The sequence below is a fragment of the Callithrix jacchus genome, chromosome 4 (assembly GCF_049354715.1).
Source record: "Callithrix jacchus isolate 240 chromosome 4, calJac240_pri, whole genome shotgun sequence".
NCBI classification, from domain to species: Eukaryota; Metazoa; Chordata; class Mammalia; order Primates; family Cebidae; genus Callithrix; species Callithrix jacchus.
In genome coordinates, this window is record NC_133505.1 from 30370183 (window position 1) to 30387221 (window position 17039).

A 17039-nucleotide genomic window follows, 5' to 3' on the forward strand; every position below is an offset into this window, starting at 1 on the left:
GTATATTCTGTGGATTTGGGGTGGAGAGTTCTGTAAATGTCTATCTTTAACGCTCTCTGTCTTGATCTGTTTTTTGTTGATATAACAGAATACCACAGAGTAAGTAATTTATAAAGAAAAGAAATTTACTTCTCACAGTTCTGGAGGCTGAGAAGTCCAAGAGTGAGGGACTGGCATCTGACGAGGGCCTTCTTGCTCCTTCATTTCATTCCAAAATGGCAAAGAGAGGGTGAGAGAGCGCAAGAGGGCAAACTTGCAACCTCTGGCCTTTTAATAATAGGCCTGGCTCTGTTCATGAGGGTGGAGCCCTCATGATGCAGCTCCTCCCATTAGGTCCTACCTCCCACCACCATTGCACATGATTTTTGGTGGCCACATTCAAGTCATAGCACCCTCTGCATCCCCTGTACCTCCTGAACAACCTGTTTTCCATTTCTTCTTTTCTTGGTTTAAACTTCCCACTATAAACAAAAATTCCAAAAATGCCTTACATAAGCCTTGTCCTGTGATGTGCACCACATTTAGCAAATACTGTTCCATTTGAGCTGTATATCAATCCTTCAATGTAGGCAAAATGAGATTGATTATCCTCATTTTACAAATTGGAAAAAAGGCTTAAAGGGATGCTGGGCTCTGACTGAGGACACAGGACATCCTGGACCTGAATCGAGGTCCTCCGTCCCTACTGCTTTTGTTTTCGTGTTCTCTGCAACTTCACAGCCCTTCAGAAGCCCCTGGACCTCATGTGAAAGCTCCATGGATGTCATGAGATTGATCTTTTCAAGTTTTTTTCTGACTGAGAGGCAACATTTTAAATTACGACACCCCCTACCCCACCATATACACTGAAACACAAGTCTCAAGTAGTCATTACCATGCAATGACTCAGTTATGTTTTAGTCTAGTCTGTCTATTCCATTCCATTCTATTCTCCTTCAAAACAAAAATAAAAGGAAGGAAATGCTGCATGCAACTCAGTAAGTTAATTTTAGGAAACCTTGGGATCACTTCCTGCTGCATGTGGCATCAGCACACAGCAGGGGATATTTTGGATTCCTGTGTGTACCATGGGTTAGACAGGGTACTTGGCTCTAAGTGGAGAGTGGAAGTCAAGTGGAACAGCTGAGTTGTGCTGCAAGTAACCTCTGCAGAAAGAATAGGGTGCCCACAGGCAGGCCGAGCTGGGCAGGTATGGAAGGAACACTTCAAGACCACTGGCCAAGAGATGTGCTTCATTTTTATGCCTTTCTGTTTTTTGCCTGTGCGGAGGATTCACCACCAGTGTGGGGGAGCCTATGACTATAATGGGAAAGCTGACTTTAGCCCCTTCATGTTTTCTGGTAAGTTGGTACCTAAGTTTTTCTGCCAGCCTTTGAGGAGGAAATGCAGCTTCCCTGGCACACTGCCTGGTCAAGGGACATTGAATCTATTGCAATCAGCAGTTGAAGATCCAGACTACAGGCCATGGTCTTAAAATAAGTGGCTTCAGGGCTTTCAAGAGGCAGAAAGAGCTTCAGTTGGCCATGGGCAGGATCTGAATGGAGTTTCATTCCTGCAGAGCAATGCCTGGCTCTTGGCAGGGGCAGACTGGAGCAGGGCTTTTGACCTTCTCAGCTCATAGAGTTCTTTGGGATCTGATGAACACTGGGAGCCTTCTCCTTATAAGATCATACACATGCACATGCATGAGACAGTTAGGAATGCTTGGGTTTCCCAGATGCTGAAACCAATGCCTTGCTTGAAGCCTGGAAGAGGATGTTGACCTGGAGGACCATAAAGGCCAAAATTTAGAGAAGATGGTGCTGGTAAATGAATTCACAAGAAATGCTTCCTTGCCAACTCACTTTTCCACGTAAGTGAATACATCTGTCTGTTTGCTTTTGGCTTCACAAAATTGGCCTTCTTTAGTTCCATACTCTTTCCTAGACACCTTGTAAGTTTTCCTCTTCTCTCATGCCATTTATAATTTATGCAGACACCTGATGAAGGAAGGACTCAGCTGCACTCACATCACAGGAAGGGCCACTTACAGGAAGCCTACCTGGGGCTAGTTGTGTCTCACTGCCTCCTGGACCTCAGGGCTCCAGTTTTCCTCATCTCTTTTTTTAAAATTTTTTTTAAATTTCACTTTAGGTTTTGGGGTACATGTGAAGAACATGCAAGATTGTTGCATAGGTACACACATGGCAGTGTGATTTGCTGCATTCCTCCCCATCACCTATATCTGGCATTTCTCCCCATGCTATCTCTCCGCAACTCCCCACCTCCTGCTGTCCTTCCCCTATTCCTCTGACAGACCCTGGTGTGTGATGCTCCCCTCCCTGTGTCCATATGTTCTCATTGTTCAACACCCACCTATCAGAGAACATGTGGTGTTTGATTTTCGGTTGTGTCAGTTTGCTGAGAATGATGGTTTCCAGGTTCATCCATGTCCCTACAAAGGACACAAACTCATCATTTTTGATGGCTACATAATATTCCATGGTATATATGCGCCACATTTTCCCAGTCCAGTCTATCATCGATGGGCATTTGGGTTGATTCCAGGTCTTTGCTATTGTAAACAGTGCTGCAGTGAACATTTGTGTGCATGTGTCCTTATAGTAGAACGATTTATAATCCTTCGGATATATACCCAGTAATGGGATTGCTGGGTCAAATGGAATTTCTATTTCTAGGTCCTTGAGGAATTGCCACACTGTCTTTCACAATGGTCGAACTAATTTACACTCCCACCAACAGTGTAAAAGTGTTCCTATTTCACCACATCCTCTCTAGCATCTTTTGTCTTCAGATATTTTAATGATTGCCATTCTAACTGGCATGAGATGGTGTCTCAATGTAGTTTTGATTTCATTTCTTGAATGATCAGTGATGATGTGCATTTTTTTATATGTTTGTTGGCCCCATGGATTTCTTCTTTTGTAAAGTGTCTGTTCATATTCTTCGCCCACTATTGAATGGTCTTGTTTGTTTTTTTTCTTGTAAATCTGTTTTAGTTATTTGTAGATTCTGGATATCAGCTTTTTGTCTGATGGGTAGATTGCAAAAACTTTTTCCCATTCTGTTGGTCGCCGATTCACTCCAATGACTGTTTCTTTTGCCATGCAGAAGCTGTGGAGTTTGATTAGGTCTCATTTGTATATTTTGGCTTTTGCTGCCAATGCATTTGGTGTTTTGGTCATGAAGTCCTTGCGTATGCCTATGTCCTGAATGGTTTTGCCTAGGTTTTCTTCCAGGGTTTTTATGGTGTTAGGTCTTATGTTTAAGTTTTTAATCCATCTGGAGTTAATTTTAGTGTAAGGTGTCAGGAAGCGGTCCAGTTTCTGCTTCCTGCACATAGCTAGCCAGTTTTCCCAACACCATTTATTAAACAGGGACTCCTTTCCCTGTTGCTTGTTTTGTCAGGTTTGTCAAAGATTGGATGGTTGTAGATATGATGTGTTGCCTCCAAGGACTCTGTTCTGTTCCATTGGTCTATACCTCTGTTTTGATACCAGTACCATGCTGTTTTGATTACTGTAGCCTCATAGTATGGTTTAAAGTCTGGTAGCGTGATGGCTCCCGCTTTGTTCTTTTTGCTTAGCATGGACTTGGCTATGCGGGCTCTCTTTTGTTTCCATATAAAGTTTAAGGTAGTTTTTTCCAGTTCTGTGAAGAAGGTCAATGGTAGCTTGATGGGGATAGTGTTGATTCTGTAAATTACTTTGGGTGGTATAGCCGTTTTCACGATATTGATTCTTCCTAACCATGAACATGGAATACTCCATCTGTTTGTGTCCTCTATTATTTCGTTGAGCAGTGGTTTGTAGTTCTCCTTGAAGAGGTCCTTTATGTTTCTTGTTAATTGTATTCCTAGGTATTTTATTCTCTTTGTAGCAATTGTGAATGTTAGTTCATTCTTGATTTGACTCTCTTTAAGTCTGTTATTGGTGTATAGGAATTCTTCTGATGTTCGCACATTGATTTTGTATGCTGAGACTTTGCTGAAGTTGCTTATCAGTTTCAGGAGATGGCTGAAGTTGCTTATCAGTTTCAGGAGATTGGTCTGAGATGATGGGGTCTTCTAGATATGCTATCATGTTGTCTGCGAGTAGAGTCAGTTTGACTTCCTCCTTTCCTATTTCAGTATGCTTTATTTCTTTTTCTTGCCTGATTGCTCTGGCTAGAACTTCCAATACTATATTGAATAGGAGTGGTGAGAGAGGGGTTCCTTGTCTAGTGAGAGATTTTAAAGGGAATGCTTCCAGTTTTTGCCCATTCAGTATGATATTGGCTGTTGGTTTGTCAAAATAGCTTTTATTATTTTTGAGATACGTTCTGTCAATACCTAGTTTATTGAGGGTTTTTAGCATAAAGTGCTGTTGAATTTTGTCACAGGCCTTCTCTGCATCAATTGAGATAATCATGTGGTTTTTGTGTTTGGTTCTGTTTATGTGGTGAATTACATTTATAGACTTGCGTATGTTGAACCATTCTTGCATCCCCGGGATGAAGCCTACTTGATCATGGTGGATAAGCTTCTTGACGTGCTATTGCAATTGGTTTACCAGTATTTTATTGAAGATTTGTGCATCTATGTTCATTGTGGATATTGGCCTGAAGTTTTCTTTTCTTGCTGAGTCTCTGCCGGGTTTTGTTATCAGGATGATGTTGGTCTCATAAAATGATTTGGGAAGGATTCCCTCTTTTCGGATTATTTGGAATAGTTTCAGTAGGAATGGGACGAGCTCCTCTTTGTGTGTCTGGTAGAATTTGGCTGTGAATCGATGTGGACCTGGGTTTTTTTTTTGGGGGGTGGTACGCTTTTAATTGCTGCCTCAACTTTAGAGCCTGTTATTGGTCTATTCAGGGTTTTGACTTCTTCCTGGTTTAGGCTTGGGAAGAGGCAAGTGTGCAGGAATTTATCCATTTCTTCCAGGTTTACTAGTTTATGTGCACAGAGTTGTTTGTAATAATCTGCGATGATGGTTTGTATTTCTGTGGAATCTGTGGTTATATCCCCTTTATCATTTTTTATCACATCTATTTGATTATTCTCTTTTCTTTTTTATTAATCTGGCTAGTGGTCTATTTTGTTGATCTTTTTGAAAAACCAACTCCTGGATTTATTGATTTTTTGAAGTGTTTTTTTGTGTCTCTGTCTCCTTCAGTTCTGCTCTGATCTTAGTTATTTCTTGTCTTCTGCTAGGTTTTGAGTTTTCTTGATCTTGCTTCTCTAGCTCTTTCAATTTTGATGACAGGGTGTCAATTTTAGATCTTTCTTTGCATCTCATGTGGGCATTTATTGCTATAAATTTTCCTCTAGATACTGCTTTAAATGTGTCCCAGAGATTCTGGTATGTTGTGTCTGCGTTCTCATTGGTTTCAAAGAACACCTTTATTTCTGCCTTCATTTCATTATCTAGTCAACATTCAAGAGCCAGTTCAGTTTCCTTGAAGCTGTGCAGTTCTGAGTTAGTTTCTGAATTCTCAGTTCTAACTTGATTGCACTGTAGTCTGAGAGACTGTTTGTTATGATCTCTGTTCTGTTGCATTTGCTGAGGAGTGATTTACTTCCAATTATGTGGTCATTTTTAGAGTAGGTGTGATGTGGTGCTGAGAAGAATGTATATTCTGTGGATTTGGGGTGGAGAGTTCTGTAAATGTCTGTTAGGTTTGCTTGGTTCAGGTCTGTGTTCAAGTCCTGGATATCCTTGCTAATTTTCTGTCGGGTTGTTCTGTCTAATATTGACAATGGGGTGTTAAAGTCTCCCACTATTATTGTGTGAGAGTCTAGGTCTCTTTGTAAGTCATTAAGAACTTGTCTTATGTATCTGGGTACTTCTATATTGGGTGAATATATATTTAGCATTGTTAGCTGTTCTTGTTGCATTTATTCTTTTACCATTATGTAATGTCCTTCTTTGTCTCTTCTGATCTTTGTTGCTTTAAAGTCTATTTTATCAGAGACAAGAATTGCAACTCCTGCTTTTTTTTGCTGTCCATTTGCTTGGTAAATCTTCCTCCATCCCTTTATTTTGAGCCTATGTGTATTCTTGCATGTGAGATGGGTTTCCTGGATACAGCACACTGATGGGTTTTGGCTTTTTATCCAATTTGCCAGTCTGTGTCTTTTGATTGGTGCATTTAGTCCATTTACATTTAGGGTTAATATTGTTATGTGTGAATTTGATACTGCCATTTTGATGGTAGCTGGCTGTTTTGCCTGTCAGTTGATGCAGTTTCTTCATTGTATTGATGCTCTTTACCATTTGGTGTGTTTTTGGAGTGTCTGGTACTGATTGTTCCTTTCTGTGTGTAGTGCCTCTTTCAGGAGCTCTTGTAAAGCAAGCCTGGTGGTGACAAAATCTCTGAGTACTTGCTTGTTTGTAAAGGATTTTATTTTATTTTTTTCACTTATGAAGCTTAGTTTGGGTGGATATGAAATTCTGGGTTGAAAGTTCTTTTCTTTAAGGATGTTGAATATTGGCCCCCACTCTCTTCCGGCTTGTAGAGTTTCTACTGACAGATCTGCTTCCCTTTGTGGGTAACCCAACCTTTCTTTCTGGGTGCCCTTAGCATTTTCTCCTTCATTTCAACCCTGGTGAATCTGACGATTATGTGCCTTGGGGTTGCTCTTTTTGAGGAATATCTTTGTGGCATTCTCTGTATTTCCTGGACTTGAATATTGGCCTGCCTTGCTAGGTTGGGAAGTTTTCCTGAATAATATCCTGAAGAGTATTTTCCAGCTTGGATTCATTCTCTTCGTCACATTCTGGTACACCTATGAAATGTAGATTAGGTCTTTTCACATAGTCGCTTATTTCTTGGAGACTTTGTTCATTCCTTTTTACCCCTTTTTCTCTAATCTTGCCTTCTCATTTTATTTCATTGAGTTGATCTCTGACCTCTGATATCCTTTCTTCTGCTTGGTCAATTCGGCTGTTGAAACTTGTGTATGCTTCGCGAAGTTCTCGTATTATGTTTTTCAGCTCTATCAATTCACTTATATTTCTAAGTTGTTTACTCTTGTTAGCATTTCATCAAATCTTTTTTCAAGGCTTTTAATTTCTTTGCACTGGGTTAGAATATGTTCTTTTAGACCACAGAAGTTTCTTATTACCCACCTTCTGATGCCTGATCCTGTCAATTCATCATACTCATTCTCCATCCAGCCTTGTTCCCTTGCTGGTGAGGAGTTGTTATCCCTTGTAAGAGGAGCGGCGTTCTGGTTTCAGGTGTTTTCATCCTTTTTTGCGCTAGTTTGTTCCCATCTCTGTGGATTTATCCACCAGTCATCTTTGTTTATGTTGTCTTTCAGATTGGGTCTCTGAATGGATGTCTAGTTTGTTGAAGATGAAGTTATTTCTTTCTGTTTCTTAGTTTTCCTTCTAACAGTCAGGCCCCTTTGCTGTAGGACTGCTGAGGTCCACTCCAGGCCCTGCTTGCCTGAGGATCACCTGCAGCCGTCTCCGCGCTTTCACTCGGAGCTCCAATCCTGAGCTGCTCCTAACTGGTCATCTTGGATCCATCCAAGATGGATGGATTCCTCATCTCTTTTTACAGCCACCACTTGTTCTGCATCTGCATCTGTATCTGCATGATGGGGATGATACCTTCCCATAAAGTTATTGTGAGGATTAAATGTCCAGCACAATATCTGATGCATAGTGGTGTTGAATAACGTTTATTGTCATTACTATTGGCTGCTATCTCTGCTATCTTCATTTTGAAACTCTATCCATGAAGTATATTAATTAACCTGCATTCAGTGTCAGGATATATTCCTTAATTTACATTTTTAGAGCATGTGACTAACTATGAATGTTGCATTTTCTCAGTACCTATTTATCCCTATTAGATTATAGGTCTGGGATCAGATTCCATCAACATTTATAGAGAAGTCTCTACCTGCTGTGCATTGTGCTAGGCATCCCCAGAGATGCTTGCCCACTTCACGCCCTAAGCAGCCCTGCATGTGAGTGTTACTAACCCATTGCTGCTACAAGAGCATTTGGAAAGAAAGTGATTTAAGCAGAGTTGCTTGACTCAACTGGTAGAGCTGAAATTAAACTCCATCTTTTCTTGTTACTGGACTGCCTTGATTTCTACTTTGAGAAAGACTACAATTTGAAATAAACTTGTAGTTTTGCTTATGTAAAGCTTACAGTAATCTGGGCTGCTTCAACATGATTGTCAAGCTGTTCACCTATGTTTTCTCTTGCAATGAGTGAATAAGGTACAGTGATGGTTGTAGAGATCATTACTATTTTTACATGTTAATTTACATGTAAATAAATTTATAATTTCTGACTCTGATTTATGGTTCAATATACAGCAAAAATCCATGTTTTAAACTAAGAAAAATCATGTGCTTTTCATAAAATCATAAAGAAACCCACCTGGCTATGGTCTGGGGACTTATGAGAAGTATCCTTTGTAGTTTTCTTCCATGTCTTCTAAGGAATAGTTTGGAACACATAGTAAATAGTCAATAAATACTAAGGGACATTTGCAAAACTATTAGCTCCTAGTCTATATAAAGGACCAGTCATCAGAAGTATATGTGAGTTAAAATGATAGCACACCACAGTCAGAGAAGGCCAACTTCTGAATAGTTTATGTAACAGCTGTGAGGGTAAGCGAGGGATCTGTCCACCCCATGCCTTCCCAGAACACTGCCTCTCTTCTGGTCTGCTTTGGGAACAGTCAACAAGAAAGAAAAAGTAAACAGATACAGTCAGTGCATTGAATAAAAGAAGATTCTAGATCACTACAAGGGGCTTGTCATTTGGGGCAAAGTGTCTGAGAGGGGAAGGTTTCTGTTGCCTCAGTGGGGAGACTGGTCACTGATAAAGCGTTCTGGATCTTTTGTGTGCCAGAAGATAAGCTGAGTTTTAGTTGATGTTTAATGATGCAGAACAAAAGTCATAAATAGCCCATGACAAATCTGAGCACAAATGATTGGATAGTTTGCTTATTTAGCTGCAAAATGTGCTGTGTTCTATTCTCATCATTACCCCCATGATATAAAAAAATGCAGTGTGACAAGGAATATAAATGGCCCCTAAAGCATGGACACCCTTTTCTGTTCTAAGAGAGTTCAGTATGAATCACTCATCAGGTGAAAAATGTTTAATTTAGAGAAAATAGGAGAAATAGCAATAGCTTCCGCACACTGTCGTTGCCTGTATCAGGTAGGAATAAGATTACTGCTAGAAAACCTGAATGAACAGTGGCTCAAACACAAAATGTTTGATGCACCCCCATAAAAGGTCGGAAAGCAGGGAGTCTAGCCTGCTATGGCTGTTCCCCAAAGACCCAGGCCCTGGCTGCTTGAGCTCCAGCCATCGCTTCCACATTCCATCCAGTAGGATGGAGGAAAGGATAAGAAGTGTCATCTCCCTTCTTTGTACGCAATATATTCTGGGATTTGCATATAACACTTCTGCCTGAACCCCATTGACCAGAATTTAGTCACATGGTCACAGCTAGGCAGAAAGAGACTAAGGAATGCCGTCTTCATGCACGATGTGGGTGATGAAGAACTGGGGGTTCTATAATGAAGGAACAGGGGAGAATTAACACTCGGGAGCCAGCCTCAGTTTCCGCCACACAATTCCTGGGATATGATTGGCCCGGCCAGAAGTGGTGCCTGGGGGGTGAAACCCTGGGTGGGTAGATGTCAGGAGGCTGGACTCCACTCCACAGAGCCAAAACACTGCAATGGCTACCCAGTTGGGAGAGTGCATCCTTTGCCGCTCTGTGGCCCTGACCTAGGCCAAGAGCAAGAGTAATGAATCTGGTCAGAGAGAGGAGGAGACAAGACCCCAGGAAGACAACATTTGGTGAAGAGGTCTTCTGAGGTGGTTACCGAAGGCCTTAGATTACTCTGACCTTGGATCTGCTCCGTGGTACTGGCAAGTTACTGGAAGTCTCCATGTTCTTATTCACACAAGTGGAGGATTAACATCCGCCTAAGGGTTTTGGGCATTCCTGGGTGGGTAGGGTACTGTATATACTACATTATAGACATATAATATATATATATATATAACTTAATTTTAATTACATATTAGAACTGGATGGGGTGATGTATATAGTTAATTATAGACATATTGTATATGTAATCTAATTTTAATTATTAATTGGGTGGGGTGATGTATATAATACATTATATGTTCATAATGTATATATAACATAATTATAATGGAATATATGTATGTATTATATATAATTATATAAGATATAATTGGGTGAAGTGGTGTATATGAAATATTTAGCCCAGAGCTTGGCAAGATGTAGTTGTTCAAGAAACATTGTCTGTTTTTGCACCTGGTGACTTCGGGGAAGAGATGTGGCAGTGAGCTGGAAGCCTTCTGCAGAACGGCAGGCACCTGCTGGTTGGGGGTGGGCATGGGGGCTGATACAGCAGCACCCATCATTGCCTGTTCTATCCCCTGTGCCACTCAGATCCAGGCACTCTTGCGGGAAAGTCATGTAGACATGCTGCTGTCCTCCAGGGCTCCCTGTTTCCCCATCATTCCTCACCACCAGTCCTCCCTCAGTGAAAAAAGCTCTCAGGTCACTGCCCTCGAGGATTAGGGTTTTAAGTTTGTCCCTGATAACTAAACACATGAGAGACAATAGGGAGATTGATATCAGCATTATGAGGCCAATCACAGAAAACTGATGACTTCCAAGGTGACGGTGGGCTGTGGCTGAGACAGAGGTGAGGGGCATAGTACAGCAGAAAGTTGCAGCACATTGTATAAAATAATTATAATGTGTGTATTGTATATAATTTAAAATGGTAGTTTTAAATTCTCACCAGGCTCAAGGCAGTTTTCTCAGCTGGCATGACTTTGGAGGTGAATACCTTCTAGGATATGAAGAATGCATGCAGAGGAATTTTCAGCTTCCAGCCCTCTCCTGGGACTGCGCAGCCCACAGCATACATGGGTGGGACATTCCAGTGGAAGCTTCGAATGCTGCAGGTTCAAACTGAACTCATAATCCCCTGGCCTGGCTTCTCCTGGCTTTCCTCTCCACGATGCCCTCTACCCATCCAGACAACCCAGTCAGGAAACCAGGAAATCACATTCATGCCTCCCATTCCCAACCAAGCTAATTATCCTTTAAATATGTACTTTAAAAATCCAACCCAGTCTTCCTGAACCCCCAGCAGCAGGCCTCTTTGAGAGCCTCTTTATCATTTCTCCTGGAATTATTGTCATAGCCTCAGACTGCTGACCCCTGCATCCTTAGCCACCTGCTGATCACAGCCATCTTGCTTCCCTGGCTCCTCATCACCTCCAGGAAAAATCTCCAGACCCACTTCTGGCTCTTCATGTTCTGTGGCTTCAGAGACATGTCCAGCCTGCCCCTCGCCTCTCTCCCCAACTTATTCCCTGCTTTAGAAAAATCAAATGTTTACAGAACTTACCATACTCTCCCATGCTGCTGGGCAGGTGGTTTCACTCTGGGCAACTCCCCCTGGTCCCTGTTCTAGTAGTTCTCCCCTGGAAGGCCCTCTTGGGGTTCTGCAGAGCCTAGATGGGGGTCCCCACAATCTCATAGCACCTGACAAAGAGTCTCTCCTTGACCAGACTCCAGCCAGGCTCTCCTGCGTACCTTCTAGATGGCTTCATTTTTGGTCCATAAAGACTTGAACAAACACTAGCATGGCTTCTATCAGTCTAAAGCCACATCCCTGGACTGACCCTAGCCCCCTAGGGTCTTGAGGAAACTCAAGATTTTGATGCTAAACAAATCTATTGTTTGTTCCAGCCAACAAGTGAAGGCAGGGGCCCTGACTCCCAGCCTCTGTGAGTAGTGGGAGCCTAACTTCCATAAGCTCAGTTAGCAAACCCAGATGGGTTGATGGGTTCACACAGACCATGCCCTCTTTTTACTTTCTGGAAAAGTTCACTTCCCTGACTCTACTGGGTCCCCACTCACCCCTCTCCCTCTTCACTCACTCCCGCTTTAAACACCCAGTCTCCTCTGCACAAATCCAAGCAGTGTCCAGCTCATGCTGGGCCCTTGTCCACATGGCAATGTGCATCACTGATTAACATCTATTCTGACCACTCTCGCTAGTTCCCACCTTTGTTCCTTTTTGACCTGCCTCAGGAAAACTCTCTTATAGATATTTCCATTATTTGCATACCTATCACATCAGTCCTCTGTGGATTCATTCATTCATCTACTCATTCATTCAATTAATTTAGAGTGAGTTTTCTTTTTTGTGTTAACTGTAAGAGGTACAATTCAGATGTTCTCCTCCTGCCTTAGCTGCTATAGCAAAGTACCAAAGACCAGATAGCTGATAAATGACTGACATGCTTTCTCACAGCTCTGGAGGCTGCAAGGCAAGACCAGCAGGGTGCTGGCAGGGTGGGTGCTGGTGAGGGGCCCTTTGAAGTTGCAGACGGCAGACTTCTTGCATTCTAACGTGGTAGAAAGGGGGCAACACAGGTCTGTAGGGACCTTTTTTTTTTTTTTAAGCAGTCCATATTCAAGTTTACTCCATTATCCAAATATTGTCTTTTATAGATTTTTTTTAAAATTTTTATTGCATTTTAGGTTTTGGGGTACATGTGCAGAACATGCAAGACAGTTGCATAGGTACACACATGGCAGTGTGTTTTGCTTCCTTTCTCCCCATCACCCACATTTGGCATGTCTCCCCAGGCTATCCCTCCCCAGCTCTCCCCTCCCACTGGCCCTCCCCTTTTCCCCCAATAGACCCCAGTGTTTAGTACTCCCGTCCCTGTGTCCATGTGTTCTCATTTTTCATCACCCACCTATGAGTGCGAATATGTGGTATTTCATTTCATTTCATTTTCTGTTCTTGTGTCAGTTTACTGAGAATGATGTTCTCCAGATTCATCCATGTCCCTACAAATGACACAAACTCATCGTTTTTGATGGCTGTATAATATTCCATGGTGTATATGTGCCACATTTTCCCAGTCCAGTCTATCATCACTGGGCATTTGGGTTGGTTCCAGGTCTTTGCTATTGTAAACAGTGCTGCAATGAACATTCGTGTGCATGTGTCCTTATAGTAGAACGATGTATAGTCCTTTGGATATATACCCAGTAATGGGATTGCTGGGTCAAATGGAATTTCTATTTCTAAGGCCTTGAGGAATCGCCACACTGTCTTCCACAATGGTTGAACTAATTTACACTCGCACCAACAGTGTAAAAGTTTTCCTTTTTCTCCACATCCTCTCCAGCATCTGTTGTCTCCAGATTTTTTAATGATCACCATTCTAACTGGGGTGAGATGGTATCTCAATGTGGTTTTGATTTGCATCTCTCTGATGACTAGTGATGATGAGCATTTTTTCATATGATTGTTGGCTTCATATATGTCTTCTTTTGTAAAGTGTCTGTTCCTATCCTTTGCCCATTTTTGAATGGGCTTGTTTGTTTTTTTCCTGTAAATCTGTTTGAGTTCTTTGTAAATTCTGGATATCAGCCCTTTGTCAGATGGGTAACCTGCAACAATTTTTTTCCCATTCTGTTGGTTGGCGATTCACTCTAGTGCCTGTTTCTTTCACCGTGCAGAAGCTGTGGAGTTTGATTAGGTCCCATTTGTCTATTTTGGCTTTTGTTGCCAATGCTTTTGGTGTTTTGTTCATGAAGTCCTTGCCTACTCCTATGTCCTGGATGGTTTTGCCAAGATTTCCTTCTAGGATTTTTATTATGCCAGGTCTTATGTTTAAGTCTTTAATTCATCTGGAGTTAATTTTAGTGTAAGGTGTCAGGAAGGGGTCCGGTTTCTGCTTTCTGCACATGGCTAGCCAGTTTTCCCAACACCATTTATTAAACAGGGAATCCTTTCCCCATTGCTTGTTTTTGTCAGGTTTATGAAAGATTGTATGGTTGTAGATATGTTGTGTTGCCTCCAGTGCCTCTATTTTGTTCCACTGGTCTATATCTCTGTTTTGGTACCAGTACCATGCTGTTTTGATTACTGTAGCCTTGTAGTATAGTTTGAAATCCAGTAGTGTGATGCCCCCCGCTGTGTTCTTTTTGCTTAGAATTGACTTGGCTATGCGGGCTCTCTTTTGGTTCCATATGAAGTTCATCATGGTTTTTTCCAGTTCTGTGAAGAAAGTCAATGGCTTGATGGGGATAGTGTTGATTCTGTAAATTACTTTGGGCAGTATAGCCATTTTCACGATATTAATTCTTCCTAACCATGAACATGGAATGTTTCTCCATCTGTTTGTGTCCTCTCTTATTTCGTTGAGCAGTGTTTTGTAGTTTTCCTTGAAGAGGTCCCTTACGTTCCTTATTAGCTGTATTCCTAGGTATTTTATTCTTTTTGTAGCAATTGTGAATGGCAGTTAGTTCTTGATTTGGCTCTCTTTAAGTCTGTTATTGGTGTATAGGAATGCTTGTGATTTTTGCACATTGATTTTATATCCGGAGACTTTGCTGAAGTTGCTTATCAGTTTCAGGAGTTTTGAGGCTGAGCCGATGGGGTCTTCTAGGTATACTATCATGTCGTCTGCAAATAGAGACAATTTGGCTTCCATCTTTCCTATTTGAATATCCTTTATTTCTTTTTCTTGCCTGATTGCTCTGGCTAGAACTTCCAGTACTATATTGAATAGGAGTGGTAAGAGGGCATCCTTGTCTAGTGCCGGATTTCAAAGGGAATGCTTCCAGTTTTTGCCCATTCAGTATGATATTGGCTGTTGGTTTGTCATAAATAGCTTTTATTACTTTGAGATACGTTCCATTGATACCGAGTTTATTGAGGGTTTTTAGCATAAAGGGCTGTTGAATTTTGTCGAATGCCTTCTCTGCGTCAATTGAGATAATCATGTGGTTTTGGTTTTTGGTTCTGTTTATGTGGTGAATTAAGTTTATAGACTTGCGTATGTTGAACCAGCCTTGCATCCCTGGGATGAATCCTACTTGATCATGATGGATAAGTTTTTTGATTTGCTGTTGCAATCAGCTTGCCAATATTTTATTGAAGATTTTTGCATCTATGTTCATCATGGATATTGGCCTGAAGTTTTCTTTTCTTGTTGGGTCTCTGCTGGGTTTTGGTATCAGGATGATATTGATCTCATAAAATGATTTGGGAAGGATTCCCTTTTTTTGGATTATTTGGAATAGTTTCAGAAGGAATGGTACCAGCTCCTCTTTGTGTGTCTGGTAGAATTCAGCTGTGAACCCATCTGGACCTGGGCCTTTTTTGTGTGGTAGGCTCTTAATTGCTGCCTCGACGTCAGACCTTGTTATTGGTCTATTCATAGTTTCAGCTTTCTCCTGGTTTAGGCTTGGGAGGACACCGGAGTCCAGGAATTTATTCATGTCTTCCAGGTTTACTAGTTTATGTGCATAGAGTTGTTTGTAATATTCTCTGATGATGGTTTGAATTTCTGTGGAATCTGTGGTGGTTTCCCCTTTATTATTTTTTATTGCATCTATTTGGTTGTTCTCTCTTTTCTTTTTAATCGATCTGGCTAGTGGTCTGTCTATTTTGTTGATCTTTTCAAAAAACCAGCTACTGGATTTATTGATTTTTTTGAAGGGTTTTTCGTGTGTCTATCTCCTTCAGTTCAGCTCTGATCTTAGTTATTTCTTGTCTTCTGCTTGGTTTTGAGTTTTTTTGATCTTGCTCCTCTAGCTCTTTCAATTTTGACGATAGGGTGTTAATTTTGGATCTCTCCATTCTCCTCATATGGGCACTTATTGCTATATATTTTCCTCTAGAGACTGCTTTAAATGTGTCCCAGAGATTCTGGTATGTTGTGTCTTCGTTCTCGTTGGTTTAGAAGAACTTCTTTATTTCTGCCTTCATTTCATTGTTTATCCAGTCAACATTGAAGAGCCAGTTGTTCAGTTTCCATGAAGCTGTGCGGTTCTGAGTTAGTTTCTGAATTCTGAGTTCTAACTTGACTGCACTGTGGTCTGACAGACTGTTTGATATGATTTCCATTCTTTTGCATTTGTTGAGCAGTGCTTTACTTCCAATTATGTGGTCAATTTTAGAGTAGGTGTGATGTGGTGCTGAGAAGAATGTATATTCTGTGGATTTGGGGTGGAGAGTTCTGTAAATGTCTATCAGATTTGCTTGTTCCAGGTCTGAGTTCAAGCCCTGGATATCCTTGTTGATTTTCTGTCCGGTTGATCTGTCTAATATTGACAGTGGAGTGTCAGAGTCTCCCACTATTATTGTGTGGGAGTCTAAGTCTCTTTGTAAGCCATTCAGAACTTGCCTTATGTAACTGGGTGCTCCTGTATTGGGTACATATATATTTAGGATGGTTAGCTCTTCTTGTTGTATCGATCCTTTTACCATTACGTAATGTCCTTCTTTGTCTCTTTTGATCTTTGTGGGTTTAAAGTTTATTTTATCAGAAATGAAAATTTCAACTGCTGCTTGTTTTTGCTGTCTATTTGCTTGGTAAATCTTCCTCCACCCCTTTATTTTGAGCCTGTTTGTATCCTTGCATGTGAGATGGGTTTCCTGGATACAGCACACTGATGGGTTTTTGCTTTTTATCCAATTTGCCAGTCTTTGCCTTTTGATTGGTACATTTAGTCCATTTACATTTAGGTTTAATATTGTTATGTGTGAATTTGATACTGCCATTTTGATGCTAGCTGGCTGTTTTGCCCATTAGTTGTTGTAGATTCTTCATTATGTTGATGCTCTTTAGCATTTAGTGTGATTTTGGAATGGCTGGTACTGGTTGTTCCTTTCTATGTGTAGTGCCTCTTTCAGGAACTCTTGTAAAGCAGGCCTGGTGGTGACAAAATCTCTGAGTACTTGCTTGTTCGCAAAGGATTTTATTTTTCCTTCACGTATGAAGCTCAGTTTGGCTGGATATGAAATTCTGGGTTGAAAGTTCTTTTCTTTAAGGATGTTGTATATTGGCCCCCCACTGTCTTCTGGCTTGTAGTGTTTCTGCCGAGAGATCTACTGTGAGTCTGATGGGCTTCCCTTTGTGGGTAACCCGACATTTCTCTCTGGCTGCCCTTAGTATTTTCTCTTTTATTTCAACCTTGTTGAATCT

General features: G+C 41.2%; 1 long non-coding RNA gene across 1 annotated transcript in view; it reads left to right on the plus strand.

Moving 5' to 3' along the window:
* Positions 1-17039, plus strand: part of LOC103792326 (uncharacterized) — a 93441-nt gene that overhangs the window by 38737 nt on the left and 37665 nt on the right. Inside the window, exon 3 of the long non-coding RNA XR_619010.5 lies at positions 1718-1852. This is a non-coding gene — a long non-coding RNA (uncharacterized LOC103792326). The remainder of the gene's footprint in view (positions 1-1717; positions 1853-17039) is intronic.